General features: G+C 41.3%; 1 protein-coding gene across 1 annotated transcript in view; it reads left to right on the plus strand.

Annotated features, from left to right (window-relative positions):
• Positions 1-26,937, plus strand: part of ARHGAP19 (Rho GTPase activating protein 19) — a gene marked incomplete in the record, with an annotated part of 961,985 nt that overhangs the window by 672,004 nt on the left and 263,044 nt on the right.

The raw sequence follows: 26,937 nt of genomic DNA on the forward strand, positions 1-26,937 counted from the left end.
CATTCTAAGAGACAAGCTACACAGGGCCCATCTCCAGGCCCCATGCCTAAAAAACAGATGCTTAAAATGGCTGAGGATTTAATTACTCTTATCAGGGGTTCTCAACCCCCCCCGGACAAAAGGCCCAGAGTGGAGGAAGAATCCCCCTCCTCTGATCAGGGCTCCATTATTTCAGAGCACTCTGATAAGGAACATTCTTACTCCCCTTTTGAAGACTCTGATGCAGAGGAGTCCATTCCCTCTGTATCCCCACCAGAGGATTACTCATTTGGGGAAACTTTGCATACCTTAAGAGAACACTTCCACTGGGAAGGCCAAGATTATTCAGATTCCAAGAAAAGGCTTAGGGAATTTCTATTGCTACCTCAGCACAGGCCTCTGGCTATACCTCCTGTCTTGGACATACTAGATGATGTGTACTCGAGGCCTGCCTTAACCCGGATTCTCTACCGCCAGCCCCAGTCAAGCCTGACAGGTACTACAGGGTTCCTGACTCGCACCAATTTCTATACAAAAGCCATGCTGCTGACCCAGAAACCATCTCACAGGGCCCCAAGGGAATTAAGGCCTCCACTGCTAAAAATCCATTACCTTCCGAGAGAGAGATTCCAGATCCTTAGAAAGGTGGGGAAAAAAGGTATATACCTCGGCTACCTTAACCACGAGGGCATTAAACTGTCAGTTCCATATGCTAAAGTACCAACAGTTCTTATCACAATTGAAAAGTAAAATGTCACAACCTGAACAACCAGACTTGAAGGAGTTGCAGGATTTGATGCATAGTGCAGAACAAGTGGGTAAACGTACCTTACAATGTGGTTTTGATGCTCTAGAGGCCTCATGTAGAGCTGCTGTTACAGGATCAGTCATACGTAGACATGCCTGGCTCAAGGAACAAACCTTGCCAGATCATGTCAAAGCTAAATTACTAGATGCCCCTCTACAAAAAGATGTATTATTTGGTGCTAATGCTGAGGAGGTATTAAGGAAAATGGGAGGAAAAGGCTAAATCAATGCAAACTGTGAAAGATTTTCTACAGGTACAACCCCCACGTTTCAGTAGAAATTGGCCTTCCAAAAATTGGTCCTTTCCAGCCACGGACAGACCCCAAAGAGGTAGATACAGGCGCCCGAAGGGCAGAGGACAATCCCAAGGATCGTTTAGAGGCAGACAGTGGCAAGCTCCTACACAAAGAGGTGGTGAGGATAACTCGCAACCATTCAGAAAGCAAGCTCAATGACTTTCCCTTTTGCATACCAAGCAAGACTCAAATGGCAGCACCCTTAGGCGGAAAACTGGCATTATTTTCAAAAAATTGGCATATTGTCACAAAAGACAAATGGATCCTGGACATTATAAACAGAGGCTACAGATTCCATTTTCACACCCTTCCAAAAATGAGAGGCATGCCAAACCTGCCACACAATCAAAGGGCAGAGGCACAAAGACAAATTACAGATCTCATAGACATGAAAGCTATTCAAGAGGTACCTACGCACGAACAAGGTCAAGGATTTTATTCCAGACTATTCCTGGTACCAAGGAAGGGAAAAGATTGGAGACCTATTTTGGACCTATCCATCCTAAACACATTTCTACTCGTACCAAAATTCACGATGCTCACTCTACAGCAGCTTCTTCCCATGCTGGGCAAGGAGTCTTGGCTGGTAACATTGGACCTCAAGGAGGCATACCTGCATGTCCCAATCAGACAAAATTGCAGAAGATACCTCAGATTTCTTGCAGGTTCAACCCATTATCAATTCGCTGCATTGCCCTTTGGCTTATCTACTGCGCCCAGAGTATTCACGAAATGCCTGGCATCAGTAATTCCCAACTGCAGACTTCAAGGGATACAAATATACCCCTATTTGGACGACTGCCTGATCCAATCGGACAGCAAGCACATTCTTCTGAAACATCTGGCTTATGTAATAATGTTGTTGAATTCTCTGGGATACACAGTCAACAAAAAGAAATCAAGGCCAATACCCTCTCAGAAAATAATTTTCCTGGGTGCCAACTTGGACGCAAACACCCAGATGGCTTACTTCACGCCAGAGAAGCAGGGGCAACTAACTCAATACTTCAGAGCACTAGCAAATTGCACCAGGCTGACTGCAAGGAAAATCCTGCAGGCTTTGGGATTCATGGCATCTTGCATCTTACTAATCCCATGTGCAAAGCTGCATGTGAGGAAACTTCAATGGTACCTGAAAAACCTATGGTCTCAACACAGCCACAGTTTGGAAACAATAATACCACTAATCCCATGTCTTCAAAAGGAATTTCTGTGGTGGGCTCAGGCATGCCAAACAAACACAGGTCTCCCATCCAGCAAGCCTCAAGCAAATCAAGTCATCACAACAGATGCCTCGGACTACGCCTGGGGGGCGCACATGACAGATCGGTGCATTCAGGGCAAATGGTCCCAAAAAGAAAAGCACCTTCACATCAATCAAAAGGAAATGCTAGCAATAATAAATGCTATTATAGCTTTCAAAGACCTTCTGCAACCAGGTCAACTATTGATAAGAACGGACAACACCACAGTAATGTGGTACATAAACAAACAGGGAGGAACACATTCATGCCCCCTATGCAGACTGGCCATGTCACTTTGGAACATGGCCATGGACTTGCAAATCGAACTACAAGCACAGTACTTGCTAGGCAAGGAAAACACGCTGGCAGACAACCTAAGCAGAAATATGACGGATCCACACGAATGGAAGTTGCATCCTCAAGTTTTTACAGAGATAATCCAAGCATGGGGAAGGCCAGACATAGATCTCTTTGCCTCCCACAAAAATCACCAATTGACAAAATTCTGCTCAAGGATTTTTCATCCAAAGGCCTGGAGAGTGGACGCTCTCTCTTTCAGTTGGACATCAATGACAGTTTTTCCGTCCCACCTCTTCCTCTGCTGCCCAAAGTTCTATTGAAAACCAGAGCAGACAGACCAAAGATGATTCTCATTGCTCCAGACTGGCCAAGACAACACTGGTACCCACTCCTGAGGAGCCTGACGCATTCCCCACCATGGACCCTGCCTCTAATGCCTCTTCTCCTGACTCAGCACAGCTTCAAAACTCTTCAGTCAGCTAAAAACACTCAATCTAGCCGCATGGAAGATTCCTTAGCATCACAACAGACCCTACTCTCCAAGGAGGTGCAGGATGTCATTTTGGAGGCCAGAAGACCGTCTACTAGAAAAGCTTACTCTGCAAAATGGAAACTGTTTTGTGTCTGGAGTGAGAAAAAGGGCCAGGATCCTGGAAAACTGAATTTAGCTCAAATATTACAGTGTCTAGCTGAGCTGCTAAGCAGTGGACTTTCATTCTCCTCCATCAAAATCCATGCCTCAGCCATTTCTGCAGAATACAACACTGATCCACCCTTATTCTCTCACCCCCTCTTAAGACCGTTCCTCAGTGGGGCTAAGAATCTAAAACCCCCAAGGAAACAACCAATACCTTCTTGGGATCTCAATTTCATTCTGGAAAAACTGACCTTGCCTCCTTTTGAGCCAGCTGCCTCATCAGATTTGCAATATTTGTCCTGGAAAACAGCTTTCCTTCTGGCTATTACCTCAGCTCGTAGAGTTTCAGAACTACAAGCTCTCATGGCTGTGCAGCCTTTTATCATCTTCCATCAGGACAGAGTTTCATTACGAACCAACCCGTCCTTTATGCCAAAAGTGGTATCCAGGGTAGCTTTGAATCAGGCCATACACTTACCTACCTTTTATCCTAATCCTCAAAACAAAGGGGAGAGATTACTACATTCCTTGGACATCCACAGACAACGGCGTTATTATTTGGACAGAACAAAGCCTTTCAGAAAATCAGAACAGCTCTTTGTGTCCTATGCTGTAGGAGCTCAAGGAAAGTCAATTTCCAAACAGACAATCTCAAAATGGATAGCCTACTGCATACGCTTTTGCTATTCTTTTCATGGCAAAACTGTACCTACAGGCATCGGATCTCACTCCACAAGGGCCACGGCTACCTCTGCAGCCTTTCTCAGAGGAGTTCCTACCAAATATATTTTAGAAGCAGCCACTTGGAGTTCTGTGCATACCTTCTCCAAGCACTACCACCTTCCACTATACTCCAAATCTAGAGCGGGCTTTGCCACTGCAGTCTTGCAGGGCATTCTGGCTCCTCCTAGTTCCACCTAGTGCCTACCACCCCTTTCTTAGCTTTGGGATTCTACCCATCTGTTATGACTGCAGTTGTATGCACGATGAACATAGTACAGTTTTGTACCTACCATAAATGTAGATGTTCGAGTGCTAATACAGCTGCAATCCAGGTTTCCCTCCCTCCTTCCCCTCTTAGGACAGGCCTATTGGCTAACATATCTTCATGCAACCAGATTGGGGTATTCATTCATGATGTATTTGCTTGCACTACTGTATTTTGATTATATGGCATTGCTTTATTACACAAATGTATGTATTGCCTTCCTTCTGCGGGCACCTGACATCTGGGGCAAGAAAAACTGAAGAAAATGGCGTCAGCTGGTTCTTTTATACCCCTGTCACACTGACGTCAGGGAAGAAGCGACGACAACCGACGCCGGACCTAGACTTTGGAATTCGGCCGACCGAGGACCCGCCTGACTGCAGGAGAACCCATCTGTTATGACTGCAGCTGTATTAGCACTCGAACATCTACATTTATGGTAGGTACAAAACTGTACTTTCTGCTCCGAGCTCGGCTCCTAGTGCAGAACCACCTCTTAAGTTATCTGAACGATCAAATGCGACAGCTTCTGATGCCAACTCTACATTATCTGATCCGACACACTGATCCAAAGAAGCTTCCTCAGACCTGATATGCTTTTGTCTCTGGATCCTGTACCCTCCTGCCATCCATCTCCTTTCGTAGAGCGACGTCACTATTCCAGAACATCATCCGTTGCTTCCTCTTCCCATTCGTCCAGAAGTTTGACCAAAGCAGACATGGACAGGATAAGGAAATTTCTTTTGATACAAAATCAAGTGGGAGTTCTCCTGGCTCCAACCGCAATTGAGTCTGGAGACCTTTATCGGTACTACTCCACCTATTTTAGCCACTTCTCTAATCTGACCTTTGGTTTCAGAGCACTTGAATCCGAGAATTTCAGAGCTGTTCATGTCTGATCAGAAGATCGTTATATCTTCCACTCTGATACCATTTCTGAGGGGACCGGCTTGGAGTGTGCTGGACCTGGATGACTCTTGGAGCCATAGCATCACTGCTGGATCCGAGATGTTGGAGTCAACTCTGAAGTTATTGGAGCCGTCTCTGCCCCTTGGAGCCTCTGCATTGGACAGCTCTGCTCTGACCCCTGTCTAGAGTGGTCTGCCTTTGGGTTGGAAGGAGCCTACAGTCCGGAAGCATGTGTTTTTGGAACCGTTGGCCTCTTTCTGTCCAGAGTTTTTCCTCTGCTGCTAGAGGAAGGGAGTCTAGGGTGCTGGACAGATTTGGAAAGCATTGTATATGCTTCGGCGACTTTTACACTTCAGTCACTGAGTTATTTGGCACACTTCAGCAGACTGCTGAGGGATTTGATTAAGGAGCATACCAAATCCCCCTCTAGGACCATAACATCTGACACAGAGAGTTCCATTGCATCACAGTTGACTACCCTGCAATCTATTTCAAGTTTTCCATGAAGCTCATTTCACATGCAGCTGAAGTTACCTCAAGGGCGACAGGTTCAGGCGTTTCCATTGGAGGATATGCCTGGATGTACCTATGTGATTTCACAGAGCCCTTCAAGTCTTCCTTCATCAATGCCCCTTTTGACAGAACTTCTTTGTTTGGCCCAAAGTTACACTGTCCAGGTGTGAGCAGGATGGTAAGACCCTGTCTGCAGTGTACGTATGTTTTTTGACTCCTCAAAGAACCTTCTGTAGGAATCGACAAGATGGTTGAAAAATGTGGTTCAGAAGGTCCCATGATGCTTTCCATGATCCATGTGAAGATAGTTTTCCCCCCTCTGCCCCTGGGAGAAACTAATGGAGGATGTTGCCTGTACAGCAGAGAAGGCCTGCAGAACCAAGGCTCTAGGAGCAGTTTCTCTGACAAATCCTATCAATGCTTCTGAAAGGAGGCACAGTTGTCCACCCCTCGAGGCAGTTGGGAGTCGTCTATCCCTGCAACAGCCTGATTAGAGATTACAAAAGATACATGGGTGTAGAGGATTATTTTCAGAGGTTATATAATATCTCCCCTCCTCTTAATGGTAAACAAAAATGTTCTTAGTGTTTCACTGTTGCAGTCATTACATTAGGGTAATCTGCTGGCAGGCTGCCCTCAGTCGGCCTGATTAACAAAGTCTTGGGTCCTGCGTCGGTTGCTGTCCCTTCTTCCATGACGTCAGGTCATCAGTAGTATAAAACATGCAGCCGATGCCATTACATCAGTCTTTCTTGCCACGCGGTGCCCGAAGCAGAAGCAGTTCTCAATTGCCGGTTGGCCGACTCTTGAAATTTTCATTTTCGAGTTTCAGAACCGAAGTCTAAAAGCTAAGTACCCCATTGAGGAAACTTTTTCTTGCTCCTTACCGATGTCAGTAAAAGTTAATAATTGCATTACTTGTGGGAAGCAAATACCTCATAAGGATTTTCATTTGTATTGTATTCCTTGCCAAGGCCCTGACCACAACGTTCCTTGCTATCGGTTTTGTGCTAAATGTAATCAACGCACTGTTAAACGTCAGTATATTTTTGCTTCTAAATATTTTGTCTCACGATTTAATTATCCAGAAATGTCATCGTTTAGCAATCCGACTACTGGAATACCTAAAAAACGCAAAGAAAAAGACTGTCGAGGTCCAAAACAGATGACAATGCTTCTCCTAAGCCAGTCGCCAGTTCGCTGGTATTAGTGAGGCGCTTTTGCAGCCCCTGATACCCGCTACTTCTGATTCGCAGGCCTCTACTGAGACCCATTCAGAGTCTGGTATGCCGCAAGATGCTTCAATTATGGAACCCGTGGATGTCTCTACCTTAGATGGGTCTGGAGCCACTGTGCAGGCACCGGCTTCTGAGGGTGTTTCCAGGCCTACAGATTTGTATATTAGACTGACACCATCTTCACAACTAAGGCCAAAATCTAAATCTATGTCTAAAAAACTGACGCCTGGGCCACATGTGGAGGCCCCTATGCCTAAAAAACAAATCATCAAAATGGCTGAAGATTTAATTACTCTGATCATGTGTAGCCAACCCCCTCCTCCTACGAGGCCTAGGCTAGATATTGATTATGAATCTTCTGACTCTTCCAATGAACAGGATTTGTCTATTCCTACTTATAGGACTCCGATGCAGAAGATTCCATTCCTTCTGCTTCTCCCCCTGAGGATTTTTCCTTTGGGGAAACTTTACATACCTTAAGGGAACATTTCCACTGGGAAAGTCAGGATTTATCTGAATCTAAAAAGAGACTTGGGGATTTTCTTCTTTCTCAGCATAGGCCTTTGGCTATACCTCCTGTTCTAGACATTGATTGTTTTTTTTTTTTTTTCAGAATCTAGTATGGCTCCTGATTCTCTGCCTCTGGCTTCTTGTAAGCCAGACAGATACTGCAGGGTTCCTGACTCCCACAAATTCCTTTTCAAAAATCCTATTGCTGATCCTGAAACCATTTCTCATGGTCCCAAGGGCATTAAGGCCTCTACTGCTAAAAATCCTACCCCTTCTGATAGAGATTCCAGGGTGCTGGATAGATGGGGTAAGAAGGTTTACACTTCTGCAACCTTGGCAATCAGGGCTTTAAACTGTCAATTTCATATGCTTAAATATCAACAGCATATCATGGGACTACTTAAACAGAAAATTGTTAATTTCTGACTGTGTGGAAAATTTAAAGATTTACAAGATTTATTACATTCAGCTGAACAAGTTGGAAAACATACTTTGAAATGTGGTTTTGATTCTTTGGAGGCCTCTTGCAGGGCTGCTGTAACTGGGTCTGTGCTAAGAAGCCATGCTTGGCTCAAAGAGCAAACTCTGCCTGATCATGTCAAAGTAGAATTGTTGGATGCTCCTTTACAACAGGACCGTCTCTTTGGTAATGAGGCTGAAGAAGTTTTAAAAAAAGATGGAAGATAAAGCTAAATCTATGCAAACTGTGAAAGATTTCTTACAAGTGCAACCTCCAAGATTTAGTAGGCACTGGCCTACTAAGAACTGGTCTTTCCAGTCCCTTCGAGAGCCACTCAAGTCAAACCCAGACATTCCAAAGGCTCCAGGTTTCAGTCACAAGGGACTTGTAGAACAAAGCAATGGGGTGCCTCCACCTCCAAATCTGGAAGCAACAAGGTTCCTTTCTATGGTAAACAGTCTCAATGATTTCCCTCTACACTCACCAAGCACTTACCTTATAGCCGCCCCTTTGGGGGGAAAACTGGCACTTCATGCACGAAACTGGCAACTTATAACCCAGGACAAATGGGTTTTAAATATGGTATCCCAGGGATACAGATTTCATTTCCACATGTTGCCAATCTGAAATGGATGGCTAGACCTGCCCCCATATCAGTGGGCAGAGGCCCAGAAACAAGTTCTGTCCCTCATGAACATGGGGGCTATTCAGCCAGTACCAGAAGAGCAAAAAGGACAAGGTTTCTACTCGAGATTTTTCCTGGCACCCAGAAAAGACAAATCATGGCATCCAATTCTGGACTTATCTACTCTAAACACATTTCTGGACGTTCCAAAATTCAAGATGCTAACTCTTCAACTGTTACTTCCAATGCTAGGCAAAGATGCTTAGTTCGTAACTCTAGACTTAAGAAGCTTACCTGCATATCCCAATCAGGGAATTTTGCAAAAGATACCTCCGCTTCAAAGCAGGCTACTTGCATTACCAGTTCTCTGCTCTGCCCTTTGGCTTATCTACTGCGCCCAGGGTCTTCACAAAGTGCCTGGCTCCAGTAATTGCATTTTGCAGGCAAAGAAAAATTCAGATATATCCATACCTGGACGATTGTCTAATTCAGGCATAAAACAAGGACATTCTTCTAAAGCATCTGGCGTTTGTAAAAAGGGTTCTAACTTGTCTAGGGTACACCATAAACGAAAAAGAAATCACAACTGGTACCCTCTCATAAAATTACATTCCTGGGTGCAAGCTTGAATACAACTGCCCAGATGACTTACCTTATGCCAGAAAAGCAAATTCAATTGGTGACTTACTTCAAACTGGTGGCCACAAAAACCCTGCTATCTGCAAGACAAATTCTGCAAGTCTTGGGGTTCATGGCCTCCTGCATTCTTCTAATTCCATATGCAAGACTGCATATGAGGAAACTTCAGTAGTACTTTAAAAAGTTTATGCAGTCAACATTGTCACAGCCTAGAAACAATGATTCCTATCATACCTTGCCTGCATCTAGAGTTCCTATGTTAGGCAGAGGTCTGCCACCAAAACAAGGGACTGCCATTCACGCTACTCCCTGTCGCCCAAACCCTAACTACAGACGCATCAGCCTATGCTTGGGGGGCTCATCTGGCAGGGAAGTGCATTCAGGGCAAATGGAGCCCAAGTCAAATGCACCTTCATATCAATCAGAAAGAGATGCTAGCTATACAGAATGCACTGACAGCCTTCAAGGACTACCTTCATCCAGGACAATTAATGATAAAGACAGACAACACCACAGTTATGTGGTACATAAACAAGCGGGGGGGGGGGTACACATTCCTACCCCCTTTGCAGACTAGCCATGGCATTGTGGAACACTGCCTTGACCTACCAAATACAATTCCTGCCAGGAAAGCTGAATACTCTGGCAGACGAACTAAGCAGAAATCTTATGGACCCACACAAATGGAAACTGGAACCACAAATTTTCAACATGTTGACACGCAAATGGAGTCCAGACATGGATCTCTTTGCCTCACCCCAGAACTATCAGTTGGACAAATTCTGCACAAGAATTCATCACAAAAAAGCTTGGAAAGTGGATGCTCTATCAGTTTATGCTTTTCCCCCTCTGCCTCTGCTCTCCAAAGTTCTACTAAAAGTCAGACAGGACAAACCAAAAATGATTCTGATTGCTCCAGACTGGCCTCGCCAACAGTGGTACCCTCTCCTGCTCAGTGTGCCACACCTTCCGCCATGGCACCTGTCTCGGACACCTTACCTACTGTCTCAGCAGAACAACCAAATTTTGCACACTCCGCTCCAAAGAAAACAGGGGATGGAGACCAATTTTGGATCTCGGCAATCTGAACAAATAATTTCGGTATATGAAGTTCTGGATGGTCACGGTTCAGTCCATTTTGCCTTTTTTACACCAGGACAATTGGATGTGCTCAGTAGATCTTCAAGATTGATCCAGAACATACCTACTGTTCTGTCTGGGAGCCATTTATTATTAATTCAGAGCTCTGCCCTTTGGCCTCATCACAGACCAAATGCATGGCAGTAGTAGCATCCCACTTGAGACTGCAGGGCTTCAGGGTGTTTTCCTACTTGGATGACTGCCTTGTAACCGCTCCCGCCAGGCATCTGGTGAGAAAAGTATTAAATTATTTACTCCAGCTGTGCTCTCAGCTGGAAATTACCATCAGTCTCAACAAATCTGTGCTGGAACCATCTCAAATGTTAGAGTTCACAGGGGCCCTTTTCAATACGGTATCAACACCCTTCCCTTACCAAAGGTGCAGAGTATTTGATTTCAAGTCAAAAAGATCATTCAAAATTCTTCTCCATCAGCTCAATTGATTCTCCAAGTCTTGGGGTCAGTGTCTGCTGTGATGATTCTGGTTCCATTAGCAAGATACCATATGAGAATTCTTCAATGGACTCTAGTGACTCAGTGGTTTATTCTGCATCAGCCTTTGTCCACCTAAATCAGAATAACTCAGGCATGCAAAAATTATGTCTTGTGGTGGATTCACTCAGATCAGATTTTACAAGGCCGCCCCTTCATCCTTCCTCAGCCCAAAGCCATAGTGACCATGGATGCTTTCTAAATTGGGTGGGAAAGACAGTCCAAAGAACCTGGTCCCCCGAAGAGGCCACCACACACATCAGTATCCTAGAAATGAGATCAGTACTTCTAGTGTTGCAGGCTTTCTAAGACTCTCTTCCTTCTAGGACTGTTACAATTCAGATGGAAAATGTCACTGGTCTGCTACATCAACAAACAAGTTAAAACCAGATCTTGCACCTTGTGTCTGGAAGCTCTGAGAGTGTGGCAGTGAATGATCTCATCCAGTCAATTTCTGATAGCAATACACATTCCGGGGAAATTCAGCTTGATAAGAGACAAGTTGAGCATGTCTATTTTAGTGCCTCTTGAGTGTTCTCGCAACATGAGAGTTGCAGAAAAGATATTTTGCCACTGTGGCCAATCTTGCTGCAGCCTCTTTGTATCTCCCCTCAGCAACAAGTGCAGCAAGTTCTTTGTCCTGATTCCCTCAACTGGAGGAATCACCAAGGTAAGATATCCTCTACATTTGTCCCCTGGTCTCCTCTACTCTTACCCCCCCCCCCAACTCTAATCCCAAAGATTCTCCAGAAAGCATCTCGATTGAAGAGCACAGTCATCCTCATTGCCCCTTATTGCTCTCATCAGATTTGGTTCCCCTTTCTTTGGCCTCATCTAGTTCGCCCACTGTGGATTCTGGATCCAGTTTCAGGCCTCCTGTCTCACCCAACAGACATGATTCACCTGGACATTTTAGGCCTATAGTTGACTGCATGGTTTCTGCACTACCATTGATAGCTAGACAACCCAGTCTCTCCTCCCCTGTCCATCACATTCTTTTGTCTTCCCATAAAGCTTCCACTAGGAAGGTTTACAGAAGTAAATGAAAAAGATTTGTTTTTTTTTTTTTGGGGGGGGGGGTACAACAGAAATACATTGACCATTTTCAGCATCACTGCCTAAAGTTGAGTTTTTAGCTACAGTTTTTAATGAAAGGGTTAGCTCCTTGACTATTAAAGTTAATTTGCCATTTCTAATTTTCACATAGGAGTAAACCGTTTCATTTCAGCTTCTTCAAAACTTTGTAACACCTGTATAAGGGGAGCCTTTTTTCTTAGAATCCCTTTAAAAGACCCAACTCCACCAAGGGATTTTAATTTAGTTTTACAAGCTTTGAGTCCATCCCCTTTTGAGCGGTCAGTGAAATGTGAACTAGCATTTTTAACCTGGAAAACTGCTCTGCTAGAAGAGTTTTAGAATTTCAAGTTTTGTCTTCGAAGCTTACTAATTTAATTTTTCATAAAGATAGGGTATCACTGCGAATCAACCCATCTTTTCTCTTAAGGTGGCATCAGAATCTAACATCAGTCAATCAGTCTTCCAGTTTTCTTTCCAAATTTCATGAACAAAAGGGAATGCATATTACGCTTGTTGGATGTTCACAGACGGTTACGTTTCTATTTACATAGAATGGAACATTTTAGAAATTCATATCAATTTTTATCTCCTTTTTTGGAATCAAAGTTGGACAAGTCAGTTGCCAAAGTAACTTTAGCCAAGTGGCTAACTTGATTGCATTTTCTTTGTCTACAACAAATTGGGTTTGCCTTTGCTAAAACCTCTAAGAGCTCATTCAAACAGGTCTGTGGCATCTTTATCACTATTTTTATCCAGATCTTGCATGGAGGATATTTGTGCTGCTGCAACATGGGCTAATCCTTTTACCTTTATTGCTCATTACAAATTAGATCTGTTCCCTAAGAGAAGACCAGACTTTGGATCAACAGTCCTCAGGCATATCCTTCCTTAGAGTCCCCCAGGATTCAGGTAACTGGGGACTCTGTCCCATTTGTTGATGAATGAATGAAAATTATCATCAGATAAAGAAGTTATGTGCTCACCATGATGTTCCAGCTCTGTTGTCCATTTTCATTCTTCCTCAGTTACCCTCCCTCCAACCCCCTACCATTTTGTTTGTGACTTCTGGAAGAATGAGAAGATGCTAAGGGAACCAGTGTTCCTGACTTTGAGCGCCAAATATTTGTTTCTCATATAATGTCTGTTACTTATTTTCTAATAAGCAAAAAGGTCAGCAAGCAAGATCTGAGGTATGGTGGTGGACTAGAGCATTGTGGGTAAGAGAGGAACTCAAACATTTTCAGTATCCACGAACTGTAAAAAGCGGACAAGCCAGATGCGAAGGTCAGAACCAAACTCATTTGTTGAGAAATTGGACAACACAGATGGAAAGTTATGGTGAGTACATAACTTCTTTTGTCCCCCCACTATTTTAGCATCTTGGTAAAATATTTATCATTCATGCCAAAGATAGTTTGAGAGAGAATTTTAAATCAAAATGTCTATTTCACCTTTATTTCCTACACAGGAAGTCAAAACTGAAATGTACTGGATGCTTAGAGGCATAGAGGCTTAGGCACTTCCACAATAACACTGCTTCAGAAAAAAGCATAGGCAGTCTGTATTGCAGTTCTACAGGAGGGGGTTATCATCTCAAAATGACTTGCCAAAATGCTTAAGAAATCGCATGCACTGTGTTTTGTTATGACAGCTATGGCAGAGTTCTCTTAGGGCTTAAACTACCTCCTGAGTAAGAGTGAAGATCTGAGCGATGCCACAATGTTATGCTTGTTTTAATCTCGTCTTGGGGGCAATCTAGATAAAGTGTATATGTTCTCAGAAGGGAAGCCAAAATTTAAATGTACAACAAAGTTCACAAAGATGTACCCACGTGTTCCATATGCTAAAGTGTCATCTCAAAGATGTGTTATGCAGTCAGTTTTCACTTGTGTTGCTTCCTCAAGGGATTCTGGAGCCTGCACACCATTTTACATTCCTTCGTTTTCCTTTGAGCATGTGTTTCATCTATGATCTTAAACCTGTGTGCATAGAAAATAGGACATTCAGCAAGAATTTTTCTCACATATTCAGTCTTATTATAGAAATTAAGTTTTAGGAAGTTCTTTCTTTTTGCAGAAAGGACATTGGTACTCAGCACTTTACAAAGGAATTCAAACCCTGCCAAGAAGTGGCGTAACTTCTGTACAATGTACATTGAGATTTATGTACTGCATGCAAAGGATCAGACTGCTGCTTTACTGATTAAGGGCCCACTTCGGGAATCCATCTCGGATACACTGATATGCACATATTATCAGCAGTTTTTACGTGAGGTTGCTTCCATTAAGAATCAATGCTCCAACTCTCCCCATTTTCTTTCTTACAGATAGATGTTCTCCTTCCTAATATTGCTGTTACAGAATGCTGTTGATTGTTGCTTTGTGTATTTAGCTGTTCATCTTTTAGGAACTTTTCTTTTTGGAAGTAGTATAATCTTGTATGAGTATGTCAAGACCATCAAGAGGTCTCTGTGAACTGCATAGAAATCTTCTTTGGGTTAGATGCCATACCTTGCATGTTTTTTTTTCTTTTTCTGTTGCACACTTCTGTTAAATGAAAATGCTGTCCTTTAATGTAGATGTCCTTCAAGGATGCATCTGCAGTCCTTACAAATGGGTTGTCCTGGCCTCAGGCAGCCCTTCGGACGGCCGGATTCCAAAGTCTGGGTCTGGCCTAAAATGCTGTCCTTTAATGTAGTTGCCTTTATTCCAATCAGTGGCAGCTGGTGACTTCAAATCAAAGAGGGGCTGCAGGAGACAGCTGAATGGGTGGGGCCAATGGGAAGGGGTGTGACCAACTAGAAAGGGGCGGAGCTATGCTCAAAACCACAAAAACTGGGACTTTAATTAAATACGCTGCCCTGGGTGCCAAACCATCATTGTGAGAGTCCAATCAAGCCAAAATGAAGTGTAGAAGAAAAATATATTTCAGTGCATTGGCTACATGATATCTAGATGGAAATAAAAAGGTGAGGCATGAAAAAATAAATGATCTACTTGTTTCATGGGGAAAACATGATCAAAGTAAAAATTGAACAGCAAACAAGAAATAAGCTGTAAATTGCTTAAAGGGATTACTGCACGGGTTATGGACCACACATGATAGATTGGCATTCTGTTTAGTTTACGGGCAAAGCCTGCAAAGATGATTGTAAATCTCCAACAAATGTAATAAGCTTCTGGAAATACTGTGATGCTGTCCTTTACTACAAAAACTGTCATATGCCTTTCAGTACCCAAGGCTTATATGTTATCTAGTTATGTAAATCTTCTCTGCATGGCAACAGCAAAAAGGCTTTCAATGTTGATAATTCTTTAACAGTATGCTTATTAAAGCTTATTTGCATCTTGTAAACTCAGACAAGCTTACCCGATGGTCATTAAAGCATTGCTACTTAAACACAGAGCAACAAGCACTGCAACAACATGCATTTTCTGAATAAGAAGCATAAATCAAGAATATAAAGTATGACAGAAAACCAGAACATTCTGCAAAATCAAGGACAGATGAAAAGCCACTGTAGTACTTGTGACTGCCTCAGATGGGGGGGGGATACTCTGCACACTTACACTGCATAACTGCTCCTTGCCTTGCTTGGACACATCCAGAGTCACTACATGGGGGAGTGGGGTGTAACAAGCATGTCTCAATTTGAAATGTATCTGGCTGACGGTGATGGCCCTGACACATTTGTCATACTGCTCACCCTCAGAGCAAGAAATCTGGTCAAAGTCATAAATAGAAGTGGGACAAAGGCCCAAAAATAAGGACAATTTTTAAATCTTGCTCTTACAAACTTGAAAGATAATAGAATAGTAGGTCTTGCGTTAGTATGAATGCGTTAGTATGAAACTAGAAACTCAAATGTCTGTCATTTTCTAACTGCAGTCTTTAATGATTTGCCACTAGCTTGCCAGAAAACCACAATTTTATGAAAAATGGACCAAAATGTGATGCAAAAATATAAAATAACCACACAATACAGCTGGGAACCTGTCAAAGAAGGGACATTTTTTTAATATTAGTACTGTTAAGTTGAGCAGCTGACAAAATAAGAGAATCTACATGCATTTCTGAAATAAAAGTAATCTATAACTCTGATATTTACAGTTATTTATTAATTGTAAACCCTCCACTTTTTCTTCCAAAATTGCCATTTTGCAGAGGGATTACTAGGGGGAGAACAACATTTTGAGCCAAAATCGGGGATAGCTGAAAGGTTTGGATATACCTAATTCTATAAAGCAGTTTATTTGTGTGTGCCTGTCAACCTCAACGCAGGAAGTCTGGACAAGGCCAAATACATCGGGGGAACATACAAACAGTACTAAAAATTGCTCTTTTATAAACTTAGGCAGTTGATAGAATAACAGGTCTTGCTTTAGCATGCATTTTTCTGAAGGGTATGAAGTCTGAAACTCAATGCATGTCATTATTTCGTGACTTCATTCCTGAATGATTTGCCAGAAAACCACAAATTTTATGAGGAACAAACAAAAAATAAGAAGCAAATATCTAGTCATTCTGGGAAAATTTGGACAGTTGAGAAGTATAGTTCAGCCGGGACTGTCTATGAGTTTGCCATCCTTCCCCCCTCATAAAATCATGGCTATATGGAGCTTCCCCCCTGCAGTCATTCCAATGTTACATTACTTGGCTATTTCACCCCATTTACCACAAGCACTGTAACGTGCATACAGCTTTACTTCGCGATGATTTGGATTTCATTTAAAAGTTTTATTTAACATTTTACAGCACAAGCACTAATAGATATCTGCTAAACAAAGCAGTTCAGTCTCACAATGAAAATTGACTTAGCATTAAAACTTCTCTGCCCCTGAAACTCACATTCATTGAAACAGCATTGAAACCCACATTCAAAGAAAATACATCTGGCCAGTGGCAGCTAAAGATTAACTTTGGGCTGTTTTCAAATCATAGGCCCCTTGCACACGAAACATACATGTGTTCTTTGATACACCTTCCTGATTGTATTAAATTATATTCCTTGTTTAATACAGTCCAGTTGTTAGAGGGTGTTTTAAATTTATTGTTTTGAACATTTTTCCAGTAAACAATAAAGCAAAATGCATGCATGCATCAATAATGACAAAAGTGCCCATTTCAGAACATTTGCATCATAATAGTCTACTCAAACGTCTACAGTACACCAGTATCAGTGAATATGCACAATCTCTGCAGAAGTAAAAGTCATCTAAATAATTCCACATTAAAGAGATCTGTAACTAATGAAGAGGTTGCTGCTAGCAAACAACTTTATATTTCATTGTTTCACTACAAATAAAGTGCCTGTTGCCCTTGAGGAATATAAATTGCCTGTGTTGCATTAAAAAATTAAGCTAGTAATATTGCATTAGGGAATGGATGGCGAACTGATAACAGGTTCATAGTTACTAGTATCTCTGCCAAAGAGGACATTCTCAGGACTGCAACATCCATCCCCTTTAAAAGTACAGCACAGTACAGTATGAGCAATGCATCTACATACTGTGGGGGTAGAACCCACACCGTTTACATCAAAAGCAATTACCCCACCTGTTGTGCTATTAACGCAAGCAGACTCAGCATAAGCAGCACTAATCTTCTCTTCCCCTGAAACTCTCAGCTCCTTGTAAAATCCACTCGACACTCAACTGTATCTCTCAACTTTGCAGCACAAGAAATCTGGAAAAAGGCAAAATTTATGGGGGGGGGGCAAAAGCTTAAAAACTAGGGACACATTTTAAACATTGCTTGTATCATCTTGGATAGTTAGAATAAAATGCTGTGTTACTACCATGCATTTCACTGCCAAGTCTTGAACCCAGGACCCTGTGCACTGCATACCACTATGCAAAATCAGCTGTTTCCTGAAACGCAGGAAGACTGAAATTTGAATGGCTACCAATTAGTGATTTCGGTTCTGACCAAAGCTCTCAACATCTTAACACCTGGACAAAGCCAGTAATGGGGGGATACAGCTCCCAAACATATTCAGTGAATTCAGTTCTCGCCATAGCTTTCAACCTTTTAGAACAAAAACCTGGACAAAGCCAATAATGGGGGAATACAGCCCCAAACATAGGGACAGATTTCAAATATTGATCTTATAAACTTAGAAGTTTGCTAGAATAAAAGGTTTTGTTTTGCCGTGTACTTTCTGAAGAATATGAAGTCTGAAATTCAAATGCCTGTCATTATTTAGTGAATTCAAAATCCAGAAAATCACAGATTTTATGAGGAACAGAACAAAAATTGAGGCAAAAATCTGAATAGTTTTCACAAGTGGTGGGTAGGGAATTCAGGCTTTGCTACCTGCACCCAAGGTACAGGGTTTGAGCTTATTCTCTAGCCACCAGGTATATCCTTGGGCATTTTACTCGCACACACACACACGCACACCCCTACCTGGTTTGGAATCCATCACATGCGCGCACACACACACACACACACACACACACACACACACACACACACCTGGGTTTGAAGTCTGTCCCAGCTGAAATTCCTGTAGCAGCTTGCTTCAAAGTCCCAGCCCAGCCTGCAGATGTTGCAGTCTGCATTCAAGTCGGTCTTTCCCATGATTGCTTAAAAAGCCAGAGTCCCATCTGTCTTTCCTGAGAGAGGAGGCTCCAGTCTGCAGACATTGCAGTCCGATCCCCTTCCAGTATACGCGGTTACAACCGCAATGACTTCTGGGCATTTCTGTAAGTCTGATGCCTTCTTCTAATCTGGACTGGTTAGCGGCAGTCCGGATTCCTGCACACATGCGTGCAGAGTTCCGGGAACGCCGAGCACGCATGCGCTGAGTTCCGGGACTCGCTATTCATTTTATTTTAATTGCGTTTTTCCTGTTTTGTTTTTTTCTTTTTACAGCTGGGGCGGGGGGGCTGCAGTCCAATAGCATGAGCCGCCCAGAGTTATTTTTACTGAACATAATATAACTGAAATATAGCATATTGCCCAGAAGCTCCATTCATTATCGTTGTTTCTTCATTTACATATCCTCACCACAATCATGAAGGTTCTAGTAATGTCTGACAATAATTTGTTTCAACCCAAATGATATATATAGGATGCAGTGTACCTTCTGTAGGTTCCTGAGATGACTACTTACAAAAGTCAGTAAAATGCATTAAAACACCACAAACAGGTAATGAATGCTTTTCTAAAAAGTTATTAGAGGATATCTTTATAGGAAGAGCATGGATTAGAAACTTCTACTGGTAACTTGTCATTGGCTTTACCACCTCTTTGAAATGGTAGCTGAAAGTCAGACAAATTGATCAGAGCTGCTAGACTTTGCATGAAAACTTCAAAAATAAGTGTGGGTGGAGGACTGGACGCTACCTATGAACTGTAGTGTTGAATACTTAATAAGACCTTGCAATTTGCATATTTTGTATAGGAAATATATAAATGTATCCTGAAAGGCTTTATCAGCCTTTAGTCAAGTAATTTAGTAAGAAAAAGGTGATACAATTTCCATAAAGAATCTAAAAAGTCAGTGAAGAATACTATTGCCTGAGCAAATAAATGCAGAAAGAAATTGTCTAATTATGTTTAGGCTGCTATGCTTTGGGGACACAAACTGCATTGTGGGAACAGGATGAATAGACTGAAGTACACTCAAATCAGTATGGCAATACAGAATATCAAGATATGATAAAATGCATATATTTTTAAATTAAAGGACCGAGTTTTTTCTTTTAAATCGGGTATACCCCCAAAGCTTTCCATAGCTGCATCCTAAAAGTAAAGGACTCTGCTGTTAACTTGGAATGTAAAAGGGTAAAGTACAATCAGATGAATCATACCATTGCATAAGTAAAAAGGTCTGTAGGACAGTATATTACAATTGTTTAGCCTTAATCCAGCCCATCTTAAGATGTGGTCTGTTTTAACTTTAAGGTTTCTTAAGCAATTGTCCACGACTGGATGTGGATATATCCGGATTTACCGACAGTTGGTGTGGTTTGAGCATGAGGGTAAAGCCCGAGTGATTAAACAAAGCCAATCGTGCGGTAGATCCTCATATACGCACACCCAGGAGTGGATTATTGCCATTATACAATGACATTATTTAAGAAAAAAAATACTTTTAAGTAATACCTTTGTTTAAATGTGCTGAAATGTTTCTCTGCATTTATCCTTTACTGACATACTGACCATGCATATGGGATGTGCATCCCCACTCTTGCACAGTACATCAGTACACTGCAGGAGAAGCAATGGAGAAAAAAAGAATCTCCGTTACTGTTTGCTTTTTGTCAAAATTTTACAAGGGACAGTGCAAAAACAAAAAGGAAAATCATTTATATTTCTAGTTCTTTATTTTTTGAGAACATACCAGATTTTTGCTTTATTTTGCACTGTCTTCAGCATATTCCAGTAGTACTTGAATGGCCAGACTTTATTCGGTTGGTGTATGCTCGATTTACAATGGGCACACTGATTAGTCTGTCCAATCAGTGTGTTCATGTTTGAATGGAAACGAGTTATTGCTGTATAATTACTCCTTGGATTAATTAGTGGTGCTAACTTTGGGATGGTCAAACTCAAGTCGAGGATTATTTTTTGATGTCACCCCAAGCACTAGTTGATACAAGGTGCAGCTAGTTTACAAGAATAATTTGAGTTGTGTGCTTATTACAATGCTAGCACTTAACAGAATGCAGAAGTATTTCCGGTGTGGTAATCCTACATCATATCCAGTCTTTTCACTAGAATTACCAGTGCTGTGAGGTACGTAAAAAGCATGGCATGAAACACGTGGGAGAGAAGATGAAGATCTAGAAACAAGCTGGCAAGGATGCGTATAAGTAGAGTGAGACCACCTGTGTGCAGTTGTACATTTTCTTTCTGATGTATGTTGCTGTAATTCCATTTGCAGGTGCTCATACACTGAATTTTCACAAATTCAACTGCTTTCCTTTGAGCACTCATTTGTAAAGTCAGCCCTTGTTGGAACTCTTGGCTTAAAACAGAAAGCTGGTTGGTGTTGCAGCAAAACATGTTGTAAAGGTTTGTTTTAATTTACTTTTCGACTTTTGCAGCAACTTTTATTAGCAAAAGTTGTGTACATTACTACAGGTAATGCTTAATGTGCAAGCCATTCATAAAATCAGGTGTGTTGTTTTGTTTTAAGGGCAGTATTCTGTTCCCAAGTGTCAACTGCCTTTTGAGAAGGTTGTAAAGCAAATGTTTTTTTTTTTTTTTTTTTTTTTTTTTTTTTTTTTTTTTTTTTTTTTAAGTATTACTGAAAAGGTGAAGTAAAACAGTTTATTAGATTGCTGCTGAAACTGCAGAGGGGCTTGTGGTCTTGCATTTCCTTAAAACATGTTCTCATATTATAGAACAGGTGCACACTTCAGTTTTTTAAGTTGAGACCTGATATTCGGAAAGCTAGGAGGATTGAGTTACCCTTTTAATAGGCTAGTCTGTGTTGTGAACTAGAAGTGCCTGTTTATTACAGAAGCTTTGCTGCTTCCTGTATTAACATGGCCTTCCTTTTTGCACAGCATTAATTACTCATTCAAAGTATTGCTCTGTCCACTGTACGGTACACCCTCCCCAAGTTAGTATTGCTCCGTTCTGTGTACATTATGTATAGAGGTGCTCTCCCCAAGTTAGTATTGCTGTGTACTGTGAACATTTATGTATATGGCTACACCCTCCCCAAGTTAGTATTGCTCCGTTCTGTGTACATTATGTATAGAGGTGCTCTCCCCAAGTTAGTATTGCTGTGTACTGTGAACATTATGTATAGGACTACACCCTCCCCAAGTTAGTATTGTTCTGTTCTGTGTACATTATGTATAGAGGTGCTCTCCCCAAGTTAGTATTGCTGTGTACTGTGAACATTATGTATAGGGGTACACCCTCCCCAAGTTAGTATTGCTATGTTCTATGTACATTATGTATAGAGGTACTCTCCCCAAGTTAGTATTGCTGTGTTCTGTGAACATTATGTATAGGGCTGCACCCTCCCCAAGTTAGTATTGCTCTGTTCTATGTACATTATGTATAGAGGTACTCTCCCCAAGTTAGTATTGCTGTGTTCTGTGGACATTATGTATAGGGGTACATCCTCCCCAAGTTAGTATTGCTCTGTTCTTTGTGCATTTTGTATAGGAGTACACCCTTCCTGAGTTAGTTTTGTTTTCTGTTTGTGATGGATAGGGGTACACCGTCCCCAAGTTCTGTTTAAATATTTAAATGTTTTTAATGCAGCTCTGTGACTGTTGTAAAGAAAATGTTAAATTTTGGTTTGCAGGTGTCATGAAACCTTGCTTTGCTTGTTACACCTCGTATTTTTGATGGTGGCAGTCAATTTGGGGGATATTGATTTTAATCTGATGAAATTTTGGAAGTAATAATTATTTTGCAGCACAAGAGAGGAGCTGTATACCTGATATGTCTACTACATTTTCACGTTCTATTTTTAAATCGGTTCCAGCGGTCATCATATTCAGGCACAATAATAAATTATAAGATATACTTCAGAAAGATTTCTGAAAGGAAATCTCCCTCAGTTAAGTGCTGTCCTGAATGCTCCCTTTAAAGAAAAGATTTAGAATTTGGATAGGATTCCCACTTAAGTGTTTAGGATTTTTTTTTTATTTTGTGTGCCAATTTTCTGAATAATAATTGCAGATTTATTTTATCGTTGCTGATATGTGCATGTGTTTTTTATATAACTTCAGACTGTGGTTTAGCAAAAGACTTTGCTTCTGTAGAACTTTTTTTTTCTTTTTTTTTTTTAAGAATGAAATTTCATTTTGATAATGCCCATAACTGAGTACACTTGTGTTATGCATCACTTTGGCAACATTTTCGTTTTAGATGCTTACTGAACATTGTAGAAGCTCCAAGTCTGAGCTGACACCCTTGGATTGATTGGGGGATATTGGACACCCAGGTCTCATCTTCTGCATCCCTCTTTGCCTTCTCCTTAATTTTTTTATTAGGGAGGATATCAGAGACCATGGACAACCTGTGGACGCCACTGTGTACCAGGCAAAGGACTTGAGTTTGCTCTTATCTAAGTAGTGCTGCAGGGGTTTTTGCCAGCTTTGGATTGTGTTGGAAGTCTTGTCAAACTTCACAGTATAACATATATTTTGGACAGGGTGCAGGAAGCAAACACTGTGGCTGCGATAATGTTTGAGGAATCTGTTTGCCACAGATGTGCTTTTCGCTTTTTGCTCCTGATATATGTCTCACATCAAATTCAAGATGTATAAATTACCTTTGACTCTATATGAATCGGCTTAGGTCACTGCATGAGGTAGCTCAACCAAAAGACTGTAAATCGTATTTGTAAACCGAGGTGAATCGTATGATTCATTAATGAGAGAGAATTGAGTGTGGCATATGAAATTATCAAGTAGTAGATTGCTGAAAGCAGATTTATTGTTAAATAGAGGGTCCAATGTCTGGAGAATAAGTGAAATTATTGTCTATTAAAAAAAAAATATTCTTGTCTAAAAATAATACATGTGCAAACCTGCATGTGACAGTGGAAACAAGATAACCCAGAAGATTAAAAAGAAGACATGAGACTATGATCCAGACATCCCAAGTTCTTGTTAGTAGGCTTGGGCAGTGGAAGGACAATCACAGCAAAGGTGGGAGTGTTATTGCCAGACAACTCTTTTTTTGGGGGGGGTGGCTGGTAGTTACCACACCACTGACCTTTTCTGGAGTGCAGAGGTAGTACAGGTAGCAGTTATTGGCCAGGGATGCTGTACTACAGAGGAAGGCAAGAGACGTTTGTTTCTTCAAAAAATGTACAGGAGCTTCTCACAGGCAGCAAGGTTAAGCAACATTCCAGCTGCTACAGAGAGGGTTCGGTCCAGTTCTCATACTGCCCATTCCGTAACATCTGACAATTGTCTCCATGAGAAGGAGCAGCCTTATTGAGTTCTATAAATGTTTGGGAAGAGCCATAGAGCTCTTACCTGACCTGGGCATGCTTTGGCTTTTACCCTCATGGGGTAATAGATTGTTTTGGTGCCAGTAGTGGAAAAACGGTCTTTGGGGGCCTCATGCAGGGAAATGGGGGAAGAGCCTTGAGAGATATGTGGTTATAAGCATGATAAAAGGAAATGCCCGAAACTTGTTCAGTTTTGTGGCATCTCGGACAAAAGAAATAATTTTGCTTAAGTGTGGATGAAAAACAAAATTGCAGCAGAAAAGACATGAAAGAAGTCTATGAAGGTAATTTACTTGGGAGCACTAAAAGTGTTGAAAAATACAGACTGTGTATGGATGTAACTAAGAATTTGGGATGAGAATCCATCAGAATTCTGTGAAAAGAGGTTCAAAATAATGGTGTATTTAAACTAGGCAGTCACTCAAAGCACTGAAGTCATCCCTTTTTACCACTGTTTCAGAGCTAAGAATGAGAAATACAAAATGTAATTTTATGCAGATGGAACAAACGGTATCTGTATTGGATCTTTTGATTTGTCAGAAGCTTTCTCCAATGAAAGTAAATCATGAGTTGCATGTAAATAATGACAATTTGCTTTTTGTGTCTGGAGACTTGTTTGGTGGTAATGGATGTTTACAGGAGTTTATCATATTCATGTAGATTCTGCAATTTTTTTTTTCATTTGTGCATGTTCCAAGGAAGGTTCCAGTAGCTCCCAGAAGCTGAATTGAAAGGGAGCTAATTAGAATGGAGATTAAAGGTGTGATCAGGAAGAGACAGCTGCTACTTACTGGGTGAAAGATTAATTTATAGACAAAGCCACGAGCTGAATATAACTTTTTTTTCATTTAAAGAAGAGTTTAGTTGCATTTAAGACTTACTGTTTAACGTTGTTAAACTGGCTGTTCCAAATCATTTGAGAAAAGAAATGCTAACAAGAATGCATGAGTTCATACGGACACAGAAAAGTGCAAAGAGCGCATGTGTTATTTTGACAAGGAAAGGTGTGTACAGGTAGAGCAGGTAAGGTTAGATCTATGCTTTGTGCAGTACTTAAAATGGGAATAATCTGAAAGAAACCATTTTCTTATTCAGCTCCAGGTTGGCCATGGCGCAAGACACAAACAGGTTTTATCAAGCTAAAAGTACACCTGATCTGTGTCAACTACTGTTAAGTTTCCAAGCATTAAATAAGGCTGATCAAGGGGTGTTTAGTGCACTGAAGCAGTATTCTGCAGACATGGTAGTCTACACGTGCTTGTATCAGATGCTAGTCTGCAGTGTACCGCTCATATAAAATATGTTCAGAAAAGTACGAGTAAGAACATGGAACATTCAGTCCTAACTCTGCTCTTGACTTGCCATTGAATGGCCAAGCCGAGTGTGTATATTGACTGTAGAGGATTTGATAAATTGCAGAGCATTAACAATCTGTTAACATAGATGCTTACATGGCACTAACCAAGAAAGACTTCACTGCAAGGTGGTTCTGTAATAGAGCTGCAGATTACAGAGAGAGAGATCTATGTTGTCCTGTGTTAACCCCTGAAAACCAAAAATCTTGTTGAAGTCCAGACAGAAATTCTGTTATAATAGATGTACTGGACTTTTTTTCAATTAACTGGAGATTTAGAGACTTCTGGTTATGATAGTACTCACTTTCTTACACTCCTTGCTCAAATGCCCAGAAAGAGTTGCAGTAGATCTATTGGAAGAGCAAAGAAGCATCTCCCGCTCCAGATAATGGTACAAGGGAGAAATTGAATACCATATGCAGAAAAAAAAATGGCACAGCAGGCCGGTAGAGGGCATTTATGAATAGCAGAGATGGTCTAGTCTGTAGCTTCTGACCTGAAAGATTATGAATATGCATCACTGGATTTATACAACTGCTTTCTCCATAGACAGTGTGACCTAGTTTAAACAAAGTTAAGCAAGAAGTGGATGCTGTAGGTAGAAAATCACGCTGATGTGCTTTTGAATGTAGACCATGTGGTTGCTGCTTGCTGTGCAAGCATATTCTTAAAACACTGAATTTACATTTGTCAGTACAACTAGATATACAGTATTTGACATTTTGTTACATGCAAGACAGAAGGTATCTAGCACAGTGTTTTGTAAAGCTTACAAACCAGATATTCTTTTGAATATCTCAGTCCTCAAAAGCATACTTCAGTGCATGATTCAGCACATTTATGTTTTTAGGAATTAAGGTTACATACAAATAAGAATGAAAGGGAAGATCTAATATGTCTGGAAAAGATGTGAATTATGAGATTGGCTTGCCTTTTTAAACCAGGGCTGAATGATTATTTTTACCACGTTTATATATGTGCATGTTATAATTTTTACAGCCACTGGAGGGCAGCAAAGATTAAGAATTTGAGTATTCATATTTATATTCTGAAACAGAGTGACTTGGTTAGAATAAGTTAATCTGATGTCATTTTCATTTGTTGATTAACCTGTGGGTCTCAGTTCTGACCATAGAAACCTGCTTGGCTATTTCACTAGTTTGAGATTCGAAGCTCAACCTCCTCCCTATCTGTAATGCCTCTTTCCCCCAAAGTACCCCATCTCATTTGACACTCGTCCAACAAGCAGCGAGGCTTCAGTGCTCTTGAGCTCATCCAGCTGAGTGCATGTTTTTGCAGTGAGTTTATTTACCCAAAACCTTTGTCTTTTATCTTCTCTCCCTACCTTATCTAGTTGACTTTGTAGTAGAGTTTGGTAATTTCTAATCAAGTTTTTGTCCACCATAGCCTTTTCCCTCCTTTCCTTCCCTCTCTCTTCCTTTAAAAAAAAAAAAAAAAAAAAAGTTTCTTCATGTCTGAACCTAAGACAGGGCTAATATGCCCCTAGGCTTCAAGAAGTGCACTTCCTGTGGACACAAGATTCCATTATCGGATGCCCATAGGGAGATGTTCTTCGTGTTTAACTGTTGCAGTCATTACATTTGGATAGTCTTGCTGGCAGGTTGCCCTCAGTCGGCCTGAATTCCAAAGTCCTGGTCCTGCGTCGACTGCTGTTGCCCCTTCCCTGATGTCAGGTCATCAGGGGTATAAAAGATGCAGCCGACGCCGTTTTCTTTAGTCTTTCTTGCTGCATGGTGCTCGAAGCAAAAGTAGTTCGCAAGTGCCAGTCG

The sequence above is a fragment of the Protopterus annectens genome, chromosome 14.part0 (genome assembly GCF_019279795.1).
Source record: "Protopterus annectens isolate FY-2018-M chromosome 14.part0, PAN1.0, whole genome shotgun sequence".
NCBI classification, from domain to species: domain Eukaryota; kingdom Metazoa; phylum Chordata; order Ceratodontiformes; family Protopteridae; genus Protopterus; species Protopterus annectens.